A 19,595-nucleotide genomic window follows, 5' to 3' on the forward strand; every position below is an offset into this window, starting at 1 on the left:
AATGGCTAGTTCCCCACAGTTTCACCAGAGTCTCATTAAATGCATAATACTGAGACTGTTTCTGAGCACCAATGACTTCTCTCATTATAGAACTCCAACAGGGAATTTCTATTCCTTTCATTAGGATTTGTACTGTTTTTATTTTTAATGGTCTGGTCTCAATGTTTCAATATTGGAAGCTGCCAGTAATTCTTCTTGGAAGGATACATTTTCACTTTAAAATTGGAAGAAACCAAGTAAAGCAAAAAGCCATGCTGTGTCTTTGTTGAAGGGCTTGGCATGAAATCGCAGAATTTTCTGCCACCTATGTAAGGAAGTGAGTGAGTGATGAGCCTAATACTTATGCCAGCCTTGAAATTGGATTATTTTCCTCCTCCAAAATAGAAGTGCTAATATAACATTGGCTTTCTGGGAGAATGGTAGCAATTTGCTTATTTCCCCACAGCCTCATCCTATCCCCTGAGTAGTTGTTTGAAAAGATTATGATTACATATACAGCACACACATGCATCTTTCTGGATATCTTAGAGAAAACCAATAACTGCACTAGTTTTTAGGGTGGGAAAGGCACAACTAAACCTACACAACTTCAAGGAAAGTTAAAATATGATTCCAGCTTTTACAGAATTCTAATATTAAGTAGGATGTTTGGTTTGTTTGGGTAGTGATTGTTTTTTATTTGGGAAGTTTGAAAATGGGGAAATGTCCATGTTTTTCAGCATGTTATCTATTTTAGCCTAAATAACATTACCACAAGACTAAAAAAAAAAAAAATGAAGAAATTATATGATGTCACAACATAGGATTGATAAAAAGGAAACAGTGGGACCAAGCATCTGTAGGATTGCTTCTAAGATTTATACTGCCAGGTCAGTATCATTGGCTTCAGTGTCATTTTTTATGGTACCAGAATTTCAATGTGTCATTAAGTCAACAAACATGTATTAAGCACCTACTGTGTGCCAGGCACCATGGGGAAGCAAAGTCAGGTAAGATTGATTCTGCCCTAATGTTGCTTTCAAAATCCATGATTTCCTTTTGCCAACAAAATTGATTGCAATGTAAATACAATGTTATACTTTGGCAGATGTAAGTTAATATAAATATAAATACTATAAATAGGGGCAGCCCAGGTAGCTCAGCGGTTTAGCGCCACCTTCAGCCCAGCGTGTGGTCCTGGAGACCTGGGATGGAGTCCCAGGTCCGGCTCCCTGCGTGGAGCCTGCTTCTCCCTCTGCTTGTGTCTCTGCCTCTCTCTCCTTCTGTGTCTCTCATGAATAAATAAATAAAATCTTTTTTAAAAATACTATAAATATAGTACTTATTCCAAGAACTATACTTACGGAAAAAAAATGTGCAAAGATACCTACTGGGCAAGAGGCTGTACATGAAGGTTAAGGTCAGGGAGTAGGGCACATTCAGAGCCCACAGAGCTGAAATTTTTGAATCAACAATGTTCTTCCCATGTGTAATTCATTCATATAGTGACTCATTTTGCAAAGAAATATTATCTTGTTAAGCTGCCGTAAAGTGTCAAAAACACATTCTTTTACTAATACATCTGGTTCAGCATTGCAACTGAACAGCAGAACAAGAATAAATTCAACATATGTTCTACTTGTTAACATAACTGCCTCATACTACCTTTGAGTTTATTGAAAGTAATATACTACAAGATTCCAATTGTGACTTCAAAAGAATCCCAGGCATCTTTGTGACAACAGCCCTACACCACTGAAATAAGTTCTAAGGTTCCCAAGGTGAGCACTTAAAGGAAAGCACTGATTTGGATAGATGAATAAATTCTGATGTAATTTAAAAAAAAAAACAACAGCCTCTTAACTTTGTAATATTCCTTTATACATGAGTTTGAAGGCCTACAGCAATATAAAACACAATTAAATATTATTTTTTAAAGATTATATTCATTTATTCATGAGAGACACAGAGAGAGAGAGGCAGAGACACAGGCAGAGGGAGACACAGGCTCCATGCAGGGAGCCAGGATCACGCCCTGGGCCGAAGGCGGCGCTAAACGGCTGAGCCACCGGGACTGCCCACAATTAAATATTATTAATTTGTTGCTATTCTTACAGCAATTTTATTTACTAAATTATTAATAAATTAAATATTATTTTCCACTAAAAGATATCACATATCAATGTAGGGAAATGCTTGTGATAGAATGTTGTATGGTAGCAAGTCTCCAAGATGGCCCATCTCTGTTTTCCACCTCCTGGTATTCAAATCCTTGCTCAATTGTCTCCCACAGTGTACTAGGGTTAGCCTGTATGACCTGGAGAATACAGCAGAAATGATTTGTCACTCTCCAGATTAGGTTATAAAAGACTGCAGCTTCTGTCTTGCTGTTTCTCTATCTCTTTCTCACCATGAGAGGCTAGCTTCCATGCCTTGCCAGTAGCTCAATGGAGAGGCCTACCTGGCGAGAGACTAAAGCCTCCTTGTCAATAGCCATATGAATGTGATTGGGACCCAGTGGGTTTCCAGCCCTGTAATGACTACACCCCCAACTGACACCAGACCATACAATCTCATAAGAGATTCTGATCCAAAACCACTCAGCTGAGATTCTTGTGAGATAGTATTTATAATTTTATGCAGCTAAATTTCAGGGTAATTTGATACACACAACAGATAGTTAATACTGCTAAAGGAAAACGAAAAATATATTATAGGAAATTTGCCAAAATGTTAATAGTAATTATCAGTGACTGATTAGTTATGAGTGATTTTCTTTTTTTATTAGGTTTTCTGTATCTTTTCTGATTTTCTGTATTATTATATATCACTTAAAAAACAAAAAGGGAAATATTTTTTTGTTTTAACACAAAGTGTAATTTAAAATGAATTTTCTTTCATTTTATTACCATGTGTGTGCCACAGTGTTTTGCAGGGATGATGATTAGCACAGATACAGAAAGAGGTATTGCAATTCTAAACAGTATAATATGGCCAAGCATTTGAATCAAATACTAATTTGAGATTATCAACCCAGATGATTCTGGCCAGTAAAGGAACATACTACCACACCAATTAGTGCCCAGAAAAAGCCTTTTTACTTGTGACAGAATTTCATATTACAGAAAAGTTGTAGAAATAGTACAAAATTTTCTGTATACCATCATTCCTATATACTGACATGATCTAATTATGAACATGTTATCTCATTTGCTTTAATCATTATTGACAGATGATAATGTGTATATCTCTTCTTCATAGCACTTATCACTGTTGTAATTTTACATTTATTTGTATAATTGTTTGATTAATTTTTATCATTCCAAATGGAACGTAATTTCTATAACTTTTTTGTTTGCCATTTATCCTGGTACTTAAAACTGGCTCATAACAAATGCTCAATATTTTGTTTTATGAATGAAGAAATGAATGGAATGGAACGGAAGATGAAGAGAGAGTAATGCCTCAACTATTAAAACTGTAAGAAAGTTATATGTGTTTTATTTGTGCCCATCAGCTGGGCAATCACTAAGATTGAATGCTGACATAAAATCCAAAAGCTGTTTGTTGGAGGGTCATAAGAAACAGAGTAGAGAACTGGAAGCATAAGAAACAGAGAGAGTTGGGCTCAGAAATAGAATTTAAAGCAAGAGATTAAGTAAAGTTTCTCCTTGGAGCAGGCTATTAAGTTCTGTGTCTTGGTCAGATGGGCCAGATTATGCTGCACTAACTCCCCCAATGCACAGGGTCTTAAACAAGAAAGTTTGATTTCTAATTCACAATACATGGTCAATACATGATCAATGATTCTTGGTACTCAGTTGAAAACTCTTTATTACCTCCTTCCAGGACCCAGGCTAATGAGGTAGCAACTATCAGGACCCCTGCTAGTAACATGCCAGAAGAAAAGGGAATTCTAGAAGGCCTCACTTCACTAATGAAACGCTTGACTTAACCATGACATTTGTTGTTGTCATTTCTACTTTGAACTTATTATCCACAAGTAGTCTCAAAGCCCATACAATCACAACAGCACCAAGAAATATGATTCTACCACACGCCTGGCAGACAGAGAACTGATAATATTTGGTGACTAGCACTAATGACTACTAGCTTTGATGCAGTTATTATAGTTCTTGCTCAGCAATCTCTACAACAAATTGGTTTTATAGGCTAACAACAAAGCATGAGAATTTTATGTAAATTCAACATAAAGGTATCATTCATATTTATCCAGGCATAAGCATTTTCCCTTCTTCTAATCCTGCTCGCCTTTCTTTCTTCTGTTTCTTCAATGAAATCTCTAACCATCCCAGAGAGATTTAATAACAAAAATTAAAGAATAACTAATCATTTGTTTGAATCCTTTTTAGTATTTATTTATATTCATACATTCAACATATTTAGAGCACACTTACTATTTACCAATAGAATTTTATTATTGCAAAACATTACTCAAAACAGCTTATAATTTAACTCTATCTCAATTTAAACAAGATAATGGGGATCCCTGGGTGGCGCAGCGGTTTGGCGCCTGCCTTTGGCCCAGGGCGCGATCCTGGAGACCCGGGATCGATCCCACGTCAGGCTCCCAGTGCATGGAGCCTGCTTCTCCCTCTGCCTGTGTCTCTGCCTCTCTCTCTCTCTCTGTGACTATCATAAATAAATAAAAAAATAAAATAAAAAATAGATAAACAAGATAATGATGTGGTAAACCAAAAACACTAGTGTGAGGAATCCAAATTTCTAGTCATAACCACCTGTTCCAGATACAATAGCTGAAGAAAATGGCTTTAATATTAATATTAGATTTCCGAGAGTAACTTTCATTGTCAAAGGCTAATTACGTTCGTCAAACCAAATCATATTAAACTAAGTCTCTAACAAAGCATATAAGTTTATATTTATAATCCTGATATCTGTTGGATCATAGTTGCAAGACACAACAAAAGCATCATTCAGTACTCTGGCTATTACTAGGCAGTAAACAGAAATAAGAACTGGATCATATTTCAGGTAATTTAAGTAATGTGAAACAGAGGACAGAAGTTCTACGATATACTCCAGAGATTTTGTGAACTTTATTAAATTAACTGAATAATTCAGTTCTCCTCTATACTAGAGTTTCTTTAACTTCATCTGTGTGCATGTATTTGCCCTCTTGAAAGTATGTGAGTGTGTGTGTAGTCACTTTACTTCTCACCAAAAGCCCTGAAATAGACCAGAACAATGATGGCAGCTTTAGGAGGTTGGAAAATTAAACAGAAGAAAGAGGACTGATTATATGGAAAATCTTTTGGAAAATCCTAGAAAGAGGAAAATCAGTTTCTGATATTTCATATTTTTCTCTGCCATTCATCCAGTACCTCCTATGTGTGAGGCACTATTGTTGGAGCCAAATATACACAGCAAATAAAATAAGAAAGATCTCTGCTCTCATGGAGTTTTTTTTTTTTTCTCATGGAGTTTATATTCTGGTTGGTGGAGGTGGGGGGCAGCAACCAGCACATACAAATAAATACAATAAGTGACAAACACTATGAAGAAAATAAAACAGAACAATAAATATGACCAAGAATGACTATGATTAGGAGATGTTTTAGATGTGGTTATCAGTGAAGGATTTGAGGGGTTTCAAATGAGGCATAATGATGGGAGGGAGGGAGGCAGCTTTGCAATGTCTGAAGATCACTCCGACAGGACAGGACAGGAAGAAAGAGCTGGTGTAAAGCCTCTAAAGCAGGGATGAGCTTGGCATATTAAAGGAAATTCTGATGGAGGAAAACACATACCTAAGTTATATTCTGATGAAAAATATGAATTCAAGGATAAACAGAAAATCTTATAAGCTTCAGATTAAACAGGTATCTCATAGGAAAGATACTGTGTCTGACACATAAGTTCTAATTTCCTACATAAATGCTAAGACATTGACAGCATCCTGAGGTAAAAAGATCATTCCTCTGTGAAGACAAAAGAAAGTCAGTTTCAGCACAGGAAGACCCAGAAAACTTCTCTTCTATACCTCCTTTATTAAAAAAAATTACTCAAAGAAGTAGTCTTGTGAAATAATAATAAATCAGAATAAAAACCTCAAGAAATAGAAAGATGTGGTATAAAAGAAAAAGCAGTGAGCCGTGAACCCAGTAAAACTTACTGTTGAGTATAAGTGATAAAGTACTTGTAATACTTAAGCAATTGTTAAGGAAGGATTCTTAACTAGAACAGAAACATTTTAATTTCAAACTGAAATTAGAAATCCAGGTTATTTCAACTAAACTTGGACATTGGGAAAAACAGAAAAAGTAGAAATAAGTAAGGAATGTTTACCTTTTCAGCTTTACAATTATGGAGGAGATTTCAGATAGAGTTTAAATTTTTATTTTGCAAAAAAAAAAAAATAAATTTTTATTTTGCTTGAGAAACATACTTACAAAATGATTACTAAAATGTTAGCATATCCACTAGCAGAACAGATTTAGGATATATAATTTCCAGACATCTAGAGAGGGGAAAAAGAGATAAATACATTAACATAAGGGAATGGATTACAATCTAACCAAACTAATGCAAAGAGAAAGAAAACAGAAGTGACTTCAAGAAAAAAAAATAACTGGTTTGAAAGAATAATTACTGATAAGAGTTACAACCCACCAAAGTAGCATAAAAATCACAAACATTTTTGTACCAAGTGACATCACATTAAATTGAAAAGCTGGAAGAATGCTGAAGTCTGATATACCCACCATCATATTTGGAGATTTTAACATACCTCTCTCAAAATTTGAATGAGCTTTCAAGAAAAAAAAAAAAAAAAGCAAACATATAAATGAGAATACAGAAGACAGAAACAATCCAGTTATCATTCTTGACCTCAAAGCTATATATGAAAATTTTCATCAGCAAGCATAATTCTTTCAACTACTTATGTAACATTTATAAAAATGTACTAGGGGGGCACCTGGGTTGCTCAGCTAAACATCTGCCTTTGGTTCAGGTCATGATCCTAGAATACTGGATCATGATGTATGATGAATACTCATCATGATGAGTCCCACATCAGCTCCCTATAGGGAGCCTGTTTCTCCCTCTGCCTATGTCTCTGCCTCTTTTTCTGTGTCTCTCATGAATAAATAAATAAAACATTTTAAAAATATGGGGATCCCTGGGTAGCTCAGTGGTTTGGCTCCTGCCTTCAGCCCAGGGCATGACCCTGGAGTACTGGGATCAAGTACCTCATCGGGCTCCCTGCATGAAGCCTGCTTCTCCCTCTGCCTGGATCTCTGCCTCTCTCAGTCTGTGTCTCTCATGAATAAATAAAATCCTTTTTTTTAACATATATACACACACACACACACACACACACACACACGGTATTAAACCACAAAAATAATCACAGTAATTATGAAAGAGAAATAGTATGAAATCATAATGAAATGAGGTAGAAGTAAACATAATAAAGTCTGGATTATTAACCAGTAGAAAATGTATTCAAATGTATTATAAATCTAGATAAATTAAAAGTATTTGATACTTGCAATGACAAAATAGATCAAATAGAATAGACCAGAAAGTCAAGATGTAGACCAAAATAAAAATGGAAATAAAAAGCAGCATTTCAAATAAGTTGAGATAAAAGATTCATTAAATCATGTTTCATAATTTATTACAGGAATCTCAGGGAAATAATCAGATTATTTCCTCACCTTTTACTTTAAAATAAATTCTAAACAGATCATTGATTTAAACATCAAAAAATGAAATGACAAAGGAGGAAATATATGGGAATTTAAAAAATAATCTTAGGGTAAGGAGAGATTTAAGATGGCAGAGTAGTATGGGGATTCTATGCTTGCCTTGTCCCTTGAACACAACTGAATAAATGTCAAATTATTCTGAACACCCAAAAAATCAATCTGAGGACTGAGAGAACAAACTGCACAACTAGAAACTAGAAGTAGAAATATGGTCATATGGTGGAAGACAGGAGGTACAGAGACATGATTTGAGGGAGAAAGGAATCACAGGCGCTCAGAGAAGAAAAAGCCCTTGTCATGGAAAGAGGAGAGAGAGAGAGCAGCACACAAGGAATTGCACAAGAAAACCACCACCCAAAACCATTGACTGGGAAAATGAGAAGGGCTGATTAACATGAGTTTTTACAATAAGCGGGGCTCAAAGACTGAAGTGTTAGAAGTCTGGTGTGGAGCCTGCTAGGCATAACAGTGCCCCTGTGGAAGAGACAGAGGCCTGGGAGTGGGTAGTATGCTCTGAGGATCCCTGGGTCACACTGGGAAAAACAGTTCCCCTTCTTGGAGTGCAATTGGAGAGCCAATGGGCACCATTGCACTGCCCAGTGCCTTAGCATAGGGGCAGAAATACCTGCTGAGGGCAGCTAAACTGGACACTAGCTTTTTGCTGCGCTTTACTCTAAACTCTAGCAGTGGCACATGTTTGTGTAACTACCCTTCTGAGACAAACCAGAACCAGCTCTAGCACAGGGAGACTCTCCTCCAGAGGGTCAGCCTGGTCTGAGCCATGCCATGTCCCTAAAATTTGGAGTTTTGAAACCGAGCCACATGCCTGAGATAAAACACAGGTGCACTGTGCTACTACTGGTTGGGCAGATGGCCCAGGCACAGATAAGGTGACGGCAAGGCTCTGAGAAACTCCTTGGGACACATGAGGAGAGATTGTTCACTCTTCTGTGAGGGCTTCCTGGGTTCACACTTCCAGCAAGTGTGAACTCCCCCCTTGGGGAGAGAGCTGGCTGATGCTATTTTTACCCTAGCCCATTAGCATGGTCAGACTTCAGAAAGCAGTATGGCACCCCACACAGGAGGCTAGAGCCACTTACACGAAACCCTGCCCCCCTGTGCCCTGCATGCAGGTGCTTCTGTACTGGGCAAGTACGTCTGAGTCAGAGCAGCAGCAGCTCCTCTCCCAGAAGACCAGCACAAACTCCCTCACTTACACTAAGTCTAATGAGCATGGAGTGCTGCAAAACTTCAGCTCCAGTGGAGATAGGATCAGATCTATTTTAACAAGCTGACCAGAGCACACCTATTTAAAATTCACCACACACTGGAAAAGGTACAAACACTCCCCACTGCAGGCAAGAAGAAACTCTGCAAAGGACTAACCTGGGAGAAAGAGCAGCCAAAACACAACAGTAGAGTGTACACAGCATACACCAGAAACACTTCCTGAAGCAGTAGGCTCTGGACAGTATATGACCTCTTCCTAATGAAACCATTACTCTTGGGGGCACCTGGATGGCTCAGTGGTTGAGCATCTGCCTTTGGCTCAGGTCATGATCCCAGGGTCCTGGGATCGAGTCCTGCATTGGGTTCCCTGCAGGTAGCCTGCTTCTCCCTCTGCCTATGTCTCTGCCTCTCTCTGTGTGTCTCTCATGAATAAATAAATAAAATCTTTAAAAAAACAAACAAACAAAAAACAAAACAAAACAAAATACTCTCAGGAGCAGGAAACATACAGGCTTTCCTAACACAGAGAAGACAGAGACCTAGACAAATGCTAAGACAAAGGAATTCATCCCAAAAGAAAGAACAAGAAAAGGTCACATCCAGGAATCTAATTAAAACAGATATAAGTAATATGCCTGATCCAGAATTTAAAACAACATCATAAGGAAACTAGCTGGGCTTGAGAAAAGCATAGAAAGGAGTCCTTACAACAGAGACAAAAGACCTAAAAATAGTCAGACCAAAATAAAAAAAAATGCTATAACCAAGATGTGAAACTGACTGAATATAAGGATCACAAGGATAGAAGAAGCAGAGAAATGAATAAGGTATATAGAAGATAAAATTATGGAAAATAATGAATCTGAAAAGAAGAGGGAAAGAAAATTACTGGACAACAAATGTAGACTTAGGGAACTCAGCAACTGCATAATGCATAATGACATTCATACCATAGGAATCCCAGAAGCAGCAGCAAGGCAAAATGTGGCAGAAGGTTTATTAGAGCACATCATATCTGAAAATTTCCCTAATCTGGGGAAGGAAAAAAACATCCAAATCCAGGAGACACAGAGAACTCCCATCAAAAACAAAAGTAGGCCAACACCAAAACATATCATAATAAAATTTGCAAAATATAGAGGTAAGGAAAAAATCCTGAAAGCAGCAAGAGAAAAGAAATCCCTAACTTACAAAAGAAGACTAGTAAGATTAACAACAGACCTCTCCACAGCAATTTAGCAGATCAGAAGAGTGTCCTGTATTTTCAACATGCTGAATGGGAAAAATATGCAGCCAATAATACTTTATCCAGCAAGGCTGTCATCAGAAGAGGAGAGATAAAGAGTTTCCCAGACAAGCAAAACTAAAGGAGTTTGTGAACACTAAACCAACTCTGTAAGAAATATTAAAGGGGACACTTTGAGTGGGAAAGACCAAAAGTGACAAAGACTAGAAAGGAACAGAGAAAATCTCCAGAAACAATGACTTTACAGGTAATACAATGGCACTAAATCCTTATCTATCAGTAATCACTCTGAATGCAAATGGACCAAATATTCCAATCAAAAGACTTGGGTTACAGAAATCTTAATAGACACAGAGAAAGCATCTGCCAAGGCACAGCATCTATTCTTGATAAAAAACCTTCAACAAAGTAGGGATACGGGGAACATACCTTAATAACATCAAAGACCCACAATGAATAATATCCTCAATGGGGAAAAACAGAGCTTTTCCCTTAAGGTCAGGAACATGATAGGGACATCCATTCTCACCAATGTTGTTCAATGTAGTATTGGACATCTTAGCCTCAGCAATCAGACAACAAAAAGAAGTAAAAGGCATCCAGAAAGGCAAGGGAGAAGTCAAAGTTTCCCTGTTTACAGAACACATGATACTCTATGTAGAAAACCTGAAAGACTCCACCAAAAAATTACTAGAATGGATACATGAATATAGTAAGGTCACAGGATACAAAATCAAGGTACAGAAATCTGTTGCATTTCTACACACCAATAATGAAGCAGCAGAAAGAGAAATCAAGGAATCAATCCCATTTACAATTGCACGAAAAACCATAAGATACCTAGGAATAAACCTAACCAAAAGGATCTGTAAAGGAATCTGTACTCTTTGAGGAACCTCCACACAGTTTTCCAGAGTGGCTGCACCAGTTCACATTCCCACCAACAGTGCAAGAGGGTTCCCCTTTCTCCACATCCTCTCCATCATTTGTGGTTTCCTGTCTTGTTAATTTTCCCCATTCTCACTGGTGTGAGGTGGTATCTCATTGTGGTTTTGATTTGTATTTCCCTGATGGCAAGTGATGCAGAGCATTTTCTCATGTGCTTGTTGGCCATGTCTATGTCTTCCTCTGTGAAATTTCTCTCCATGTCTTTTGCCCATTTCATGATTGGATTGTTTGTTTCTTGGCTGTTGAGTTTGATAAGTTCTTTATAGATCTTGGAAACTAGCCCTTTATCTGATACATCATTTGCAAATGTCTTCTCCCATTCTGTAGGTTGTCTTTTAGTTTTGTTGACTGTATCCTTTGCTGTGCAAAAGCTTCTTATCTTGATGAAGTCCCAATAGTTCTTTTTTGCTTTTGTTTCTTTTGCCTTCCTGGATGTATCTTGCAAGAAGTTACTGTGGCAGAGTTCAAAAAGGGTGTTGCCTGTGTTCTTCTCTAGGATTTTGATGGAATCTTGTCTCACATTTAGATCTTTCATCCATTTTGAGTTTATCTTTGTGTATGGTGCAAGAGAGTGGTCTAGTTTCATTCTTCTGCATGTGGATGTCCAATTTTCCCAGAACCATTTACTGAAGGGACTGTTTTTCTTCCAGTGGATAGTCTTTCCTCCTTTGTTGAATATTAGTTGACCATAAAGTTGAGGGTCTACTTCTGGATTCTCTATTCTGTTCCATTGATCTATGTGTCTGTTTTTGTGCCAGTACCACACTGTCTTGATGACCACAGCTTTGTGGTACAACCGGAAATCTGGCATTGTGATGCCCCCACCTATGGTTTTCTTTTTTAAAATTCCCCTGGCTGGGATCCCTGGGTGGTGCAGTGGTTTGGTGCCTGCCTTTGGCCCAGGGCGCGATCCTGGAGACCCGGGATCGAGTCCCACATCGGGCTCCCTGCATGGAGCCTGCTTCTCCCTCTGCCTGTGTCTCTGCCTCTCTCTCTCTCTCTCTCTCTGACTATCATAAATTTAAAAAAAAAAATTAAAATTCCCCTGGCTATTCGTGGTCTTTTCTGATTCCACACAAATCTAAAAATAGACCTGCCCTACGACCCAGCAATTGCACTGCTGGGGATTTACCCCAAAGATACAGATGCAATGAAACACCGGGACACCTACACCCGGATGTTTTTAGCAGCAATGTCCACAATAGCCAAACTGTGGAAGGAGCCTCAGTGTCCATGGAAAGATGAATGGATAAAGAAGATGTGGTTTATGTATACAATGGAATATTACTCAGCCATTAGAAACGACAAATACCCACATTTGCTTCGACATGGATGGAACTGGAGGGTATTATGCTGAGTGAAATAAGTCAGTCGGAGAAGGACAAACATTATGTGGTCTCATTCATTTGGGGAATATAAAAAATAGTGAAAGGGAATAAAGGAGAAAGGAGAAAAAAATAAGTGGGAAATATCAGAAAGGGAGACAGAACATGAAAGACTCCGAACTCTGGGAAACGAACTAGGGGCGGTGGAAGGGGAGGTGCGCGAGGGGGTGGGGGGGTGACTGGGAGGCGGGCACTGAGGTGGGCACTTGACGGGAAGAGCACTGGATGTTATTCTGTATGTTGACAAATTGGACACCAATAAAAAATAAATTTATTTTTAAAAAAAGTAATCTGTACTCTGAAAACTATAGAACACTTAGGAAAGAAATTGAAGATAACACAAAGAAATTGAAAAACATTACATGCTCAAGGATTGGAAAAACAAATATTGTTAAAATGTCTATGCTACCCAAAGCAATCTATACATTCAATGCAATCCCCACCAAAATACCATCAGCATTTTTCACAGAGCTGAAACAAAAAAAATCCTAAAATTTGTATGGAACCAGAAAAGGCACCAAATAGCCAAAGTAATGTTGAAAAAGAAAACCAAAGCTGGAGGCATCACAATTCTGGACTTCAAGCTGTGATTATCAAGACAGTATGGTACTGAAACAACAATAGACACAGAGATCAATGAAACAGAATAGAGAACCCAGAAACGGACCCTCAACTCTATGGTCAACTGATCCTTGACAAAGCAGGAAAGACTATCCAATGGGAAAAAAGACAGTCTCTTCAATAAATAGCATAGGAAAAACTGGACAGCCACATGCAAAAGAAAGAAACTGGACCATTTTCTTACACCATACACAAAAATGAATTCAAAATGGATAAAAGACCTAAATGTGAGACAGAAAACCAGAAAAATCCTAGAGGAGAACACAGGCAACAACCTTTGTCCTCAACCACAGCAATTTCTTGCTAGACACGTCACCAAGACAAGGGAAACAAAAGCAAAAATGAACTATTGGGAATTCATCAAGATAAAAATCTTCTGCATAGCAAAGGAAGCAATCAATAAAGCTAAAAGGGAACCTATGAATGTGAGAAGATATTCACAAATGACAAATCTGATAAAGGACTGGTATCCAAAATCTATAAAGAACTTATCAAACTCAACACCCAAAAGACAAATAATCCAGTTCAAGAAATAGGCAGAAGACATAAATAGACATTTTTCCAAAGGAGACATACAGGTAACTAACAGACACATAAAAAGATGTTCAACATCACTTATCATCAGGGAAATACAAATCAAAACTACAATGAACTATCACCTCACATCTGTCAGAATGGCTAACAATAGCAACTCAGGAAATAACAGATGTTGTTGAGGATGTGGAGAAAGGGGAACCCTCTTACACTGTTAGTGGGAATGCAAACTGGTACCGCCACTGTGAAAAACAGTATCAAGGCTCCTTAAAATGTAAAAAATAGAACTATCCTGACCCAGCAATTGCACTACTAGTAGGTATTTACCCAAAGGACACAAAATATTGATTCAAAGGGCACTTGCACCCCAATGTATATAGCAGCATTATCAACAATAGCCAAACTATGGAAAAAGCCCAAATGTCCATCAACTCATGAATGGATGAAGTTATGGTGTGTGGAGATTTTATATATATCCCCCTGTTGTTGCAAATGGAAAGATTTCATTCTTTTTGATGGATGAGTAATATTACATTATATATAATGACCATTTTATATATATATATATATATATAATGCCATTTGCAACAACATGGATGGAGATAGAGTACATATATTATGCTTAGTGAAGTCAGAGAAAGACAAATACTATATGATTTCACTCATTTGGATTCACTCATTTGGAATTTAAAAAATGAAACAATATAGGGAGGAAAAAGAGAGAGGAAAACATAAAACTGAGTCTTAACTATTAGAAAACAAACCGAGGGTTGCTGGAGGGGAAGTGAGTGGGGGGAATGGGTTAAATGGGTTATGGGTATTGAGGAGGTCACTCGATGTGATGAGTGCTGGATGTGATATGCAAGTGATGAATCACTAAATTCTACTCCGGAAACCAACATGACACTGTATGTTAACTAACTAGAATTTATATAAAAACTTGAAACATGAAAACTAACCTTAGAATGAGAAAATTTTTCCTAAGTAAAACATAAAATACAAAAGAGATAAAATTAATTGATAAAATTTATTCAAAACTATAAATTTCTATAGAAAAATTCAATAAATGAATCAAAATAAAATTTTAAAACTGGGGAAATATTTGTAACACTTATAATAGGAAGGAGTTAATATCCTTAATATATGGAATATTCTTAAAAATCTATGAGTATGACCAGTAGACTAACCAAAAATATTAAGGATGTAATCAGTTCACAACAAAATAAATACTATTGCAAAGATATTCAAAATCACCTACAGTTATAAATCAAAAAGAGCAGAATCTAAAATTAAATAGACAATAAAATAGATAATCCTTAATAATTATGACCTTCTAAAACACAAATACACACCATAAAAGCATTTTGAAAAGCTTTTCAATGTATTTTATGATCTCTACCCAAATCTGACAGCTAAAAAAACTTTTAAAGGCACATACCAGTATGACTTATAAATATAAGAATATTAATAAATAAAATCACAAGTATATATTTTAGAGCACATTAACACCAATTAGGTTTTATTTTAGAAGTGCTATAATGGTTTACTGTTAGGAAATCCACAAATTTTAAGACAAAAGTCACAATCAAACATATATACTATAAAAGATTTTATTAAATCATAAAATGATAAATGATTTTATGATTTAATCATAAATGAAAATCATAAATGATTTTATGATCTAATATGCATTACTGATTTTTTTAAATCTCAATAAAATAAGGGGAGGAAAGTGGTATATCTTTGAGTGTCATTTATAGGAAACCTGGAAATATGTTATAATTAATAGGGATACACCAAAATAATTTTCTTCCAAAGCATGAAAAAAACCACAAAGTTTCTCTATCTCTCTGTCCCTAATAAGTTCATTATCTGGAGGCTTTATAAATTTGTTTCTGTGTTGGTTATTACCATTGGCTCTTGCTCATAGTCTTAGTGGGTGTTTTACTTGAAAAACTTGAAATTTTACTTGAAAAAGTATCTGTACAAATAATTTGAGACTAAAATGATATACTCTTCCCCTAAAGAGAATTTTCAAAGAATTGCTTGTACCTAGTACCTGGGGCACTGGCAATCTAGGTCACCTCAACCCAAGCAAGGGCTTGGAATTTTGTTGGCCACTAAGAATGCTGAAATCTGGGTTGAAATCTATAGAAGGACTAGATTCTGATTCTTTTTATTCCAAGTGACCAAGGTTTAAGAAGCCGGCCCCAACTGAAGAATAAATTACCAGGCATCTACTCTTGGCAGGCCTCAGATTACAACCTTAGCCTTGTGGGGCTCCTGAAAACACAGCTGTCTCTTCCTGATCAAGAAACACTCAGGGCAAAAGTGGACAGGAACACTTGGCTCAAATTCTGGATTTTTTTCTTCTAATTCCTTACCATCTTCTTAGCTGGTTGAAGCTCTTAAGATGTTTTTTACATTTTACACAAATTTTGTTACTTGACTCCCAAAAATAGGACTGATCTAAATGACCTAGTCTGAAACTCCTAGAAGCAGAAGTCTTTTTTTTTTTCATTATTCTATAGTCAGAGCTTTTTATTAACCTCTAGGATTCAAATATACTTAATAGTACTGTCCCTTGGGTCATTCTATTAGGAACAGCAGTCACTAGTCATTTTTCTTCTTTTCTCTCAGTATTATTGATATATACAGACCTTTCCTGACTTATGATGGGGTCACATTCCAATAAACGCCTCATAAATTGAAAACAATTTTAAATCAAAATGTATTTAGTACACCTAACCTACTGAACATCCTAGCTTAACCTAGCCTACCTCAGAACATTTACATTAGCCAACAGGCAAAACCATCTGACACAATGCCTATTTTATAATAAAGTGTTGAATATCTCATGTAATATATTGAATTCTGCACCAAAAGTTAAAAACTGAGTGGTTGTATAGGTACAGAATGGTTGTAAGTGTATCAGGCATTTACTCTCATGACCCCTGGCTGACTGAGAGCTGCAGTTCATTGCCACTATCCAGCATCATGATATTGTACTATGTACTGTTAGCCCAGGGAAAAGATTAAAATTCTAAATTTGAAGTACAGTTTCTACTAACTGCATATGCTTTTGCACCATGGTAAAGTAAAAAAAATCATAGGTTTTTTTTTTCCAAATAAGTCTCAATTTTAATAAGATCCTCTACATACACATTTGCTACTAAAATTTGAAATAGCACATCAAAAAAATTACAATTCAATTTCTGAAAACCAGAAAAATCTACCTTATGCACAACCTCCCCTAATTATACTCTAACCAAACCACCCCAAGTTTTCTGTGTATTCCTTCTGCACAAGTTACTTGGCTTCCAATTTTTTGATGTTAGGTTTTATCTTACTGACTTTAGGCTTCTCAAACATCTAGGCAACACTCAAAACCTAGTAGTGCTTCCTTAGGTCAAACTGAAAAGTGGACATATACTGAAGCCATTCAAATGCAAACTACAGGATTCCTCACAAACCCTAGTAAGTCAGGAACTGTTTATAATTGACACACAGCATAAGTGTAAGGTAAACAGCATAATAATTTATACATATTGTGAAATGATTCTTGCAAGAAGTTTCGTTAACATCCATCATCTCATATAGATACCAAAAAAAAGAAAAAAGAAAAAGAAAAAATGTTTTTTTCTTTGTTCTGAGAACCTTTGTTTCTGTTTTCAATTATATGATATAGCCTTGCTAACTATGTCATCATGTTATACATTGTATCACCAGAACATATAACCAGAAGTTTGTACCTTTGACTACCTTCATCCAGTTCCCCCAGCCCTCAGTCCCCACTTCTGATAACAACAAATCTGATCTCTTTTTTCTGAGTTTGGCTTTGTTTGTTTTTTAGATTCCACATATAAGTGAGATCATACAGTTATTTGTCTTTCTCTGCCTGATTATTCTATTTAGTATAATACCTTCAAGGTCCATAGAAACAGAAGTCTTATTATTTTATCCTTCAAGATTTTTTTAAATATTTTATTTATTTATTCATGAGAGATACAGAGCAAGAGAGAGAGAGAGAGGCAAAGACACAGGCAGAGGGAGAAGCAGGCTCCATGCAGGGAGCCCAACGTGGGACTTGATCCCTGGGTCTCCAGGATCACACCCTGGGCTGAAGGCGGCGCAAAACCACTGAGCCATCCAGGATTTTTCTCAAATAAAGTGAGAAAATATTGTAAAAATAAAAATATTGCCAAGTGAAAATATTATTATTTTTGTTTGAAAACAAAAAAACTACTAAACACAAAATCATATAGGTACAAGGTATAAGAAAAATATTTTTTAAATCACTGTTTTCTTTTTAAGATTTTATTCATTTATTCATGAGAGACACAGACAGAGAGGCAGAGGGAGAAGCAGTCTCCATGCAGGGAGCCTGAGGTGGACTCGATCCTGGGACTCAATCCTGGGACTCGATCCTGGGACTCCAGGATCAGGCCCTGGGCCAAAGGTAGGCTCCAAACCACTGAGCCACCCAGGGATTCCCTAAATCACTTGTTTTAGATCACCTGTTGAAAATGACCAGAAAATATAATGAAAAACCTAAATTGAGAAAACAAAATATAAATATTATGGTATTTTTTATGTGTCAACTTGACTAAATTAATATCTCTCATATTGAATTAAACACTAATCTAGGTGTTATTTTGGAGGCATTTGTAAGCATGTCTAAAAGTCTATATTCAATTGACTTTTAAATAAAGGAATTATTTTAGATAACCTGTATGGGCCTCATTCGATCCATTTAAGGTCTTAAAAGGAGAACTGAGTCTTCCCAGAAGGCACTCCAACTGTAGACAGCCATTTTAGCTTGCCCTTCTTGATGGCTTGACAAATTTGGACTGGACTAGCTAGGCTTCACACTTGTATAAACCAATTTTTTTGCAACAAATCTTTTAATATGTGTCCCCTACTGGTTCTACTACTCTGGTTGAACCCTGACTGATACTATAGGTAATAAATGTAACATGAATTTGTGCGGGGGGGGGGGGGGGGGGGGGGGGCTTTACTAGGGAAAATGTTAAATGTTTCTAAAGAACATAAAAGTAGATAAGAGACTTCACAAACTTCTGCACTGAAATTCAAACTATTCCAAACAATTAATGCAATTAAAAATAAAATCCTAACAAGACTTTTTTTTTGGAGAATTTGGTAAGTTTTCTCTAAATAAAAAAGTAATCACAGGGGTGGGGAGAAATGAACCTACCAAATAGTAAAACATGCCATAAAGCTACAATAATTTTTAAAGTGTGAAGTTACCAGAGAAAGAAGCAAATAGATCAAAGAAACAGAATAGGAGCTCAGAAGTTAACATATATGTAAATAGGAATTTAATGCACAAAAAATGTGATATTCAAATCAGTATGAGAAAGATGGTTGTACCAGTTACCTTTTACTGAGAAACACACTACCCAAAAATGCAATAGATTAAAATAAGAACCATTTACTTAATTCACAATTTGGTGCTTTGGCAGTTTGTGCTGGAGTAAGCTGAGTGGTTCTTTAGCTCTAGGCCAAGCTTGGTTGATCTTGGCTGAGCTTGCTCTTGGGTCTGTGGTTAGTTTACAGGCCAGTGGGAGATGACTGGTTTTGAATGTTCTCATTCATATGTCTTATGATTCACTGATGGTTACAGGGGAGACAAAGTCACATGTCTCTAATCACCCAGCAAGCTAAAGTAGGCTGCTTTATATATATCAGAGTTCCAAGAATAGCAAACAGGTAGGTCTCAATACACAGGCATTTTTCAAGTCTCTGCTTTTATTATGTTTACTACTATTTCATTAGCCAAAGTAAGTCATATGTTTAAGCTCAGAGTCAGGAAGGCAGGGCATTACCAAAAGGCTTAGCTACAGGGAGGAATAACCCAATTGGAGCCATTACTTC

At 36.6% G+C, this 19,595-nt stretch overlaps 1 long non-coding RNA gene across 1 annotated transcript in view; it reads right to left on the reverse strand.

The window, feature by feature from the left end:
- LOC121497060 overlaps window positions 1–19,595 on the reverse strand; it is a 167,655-nt gene that overhangs the window by 102,453 nt on the left and 45,607 nt on the right. The window lies entirely within an intron of this gene.

This window comes from Vulpes lagopus, chromosome 8 (genome assembly GCF_018345385.1).
Source record: "Vulpes lagopus strain Blue_001 chromosome 8, ASM1834538v1, whole genome shotgun sequence".
Lineage (NCBI taxonomy): Eukaryota > Metazoa > Chordata > Mammalia > Carnivora > Canidae > Vulpes > Vulpes lagopus.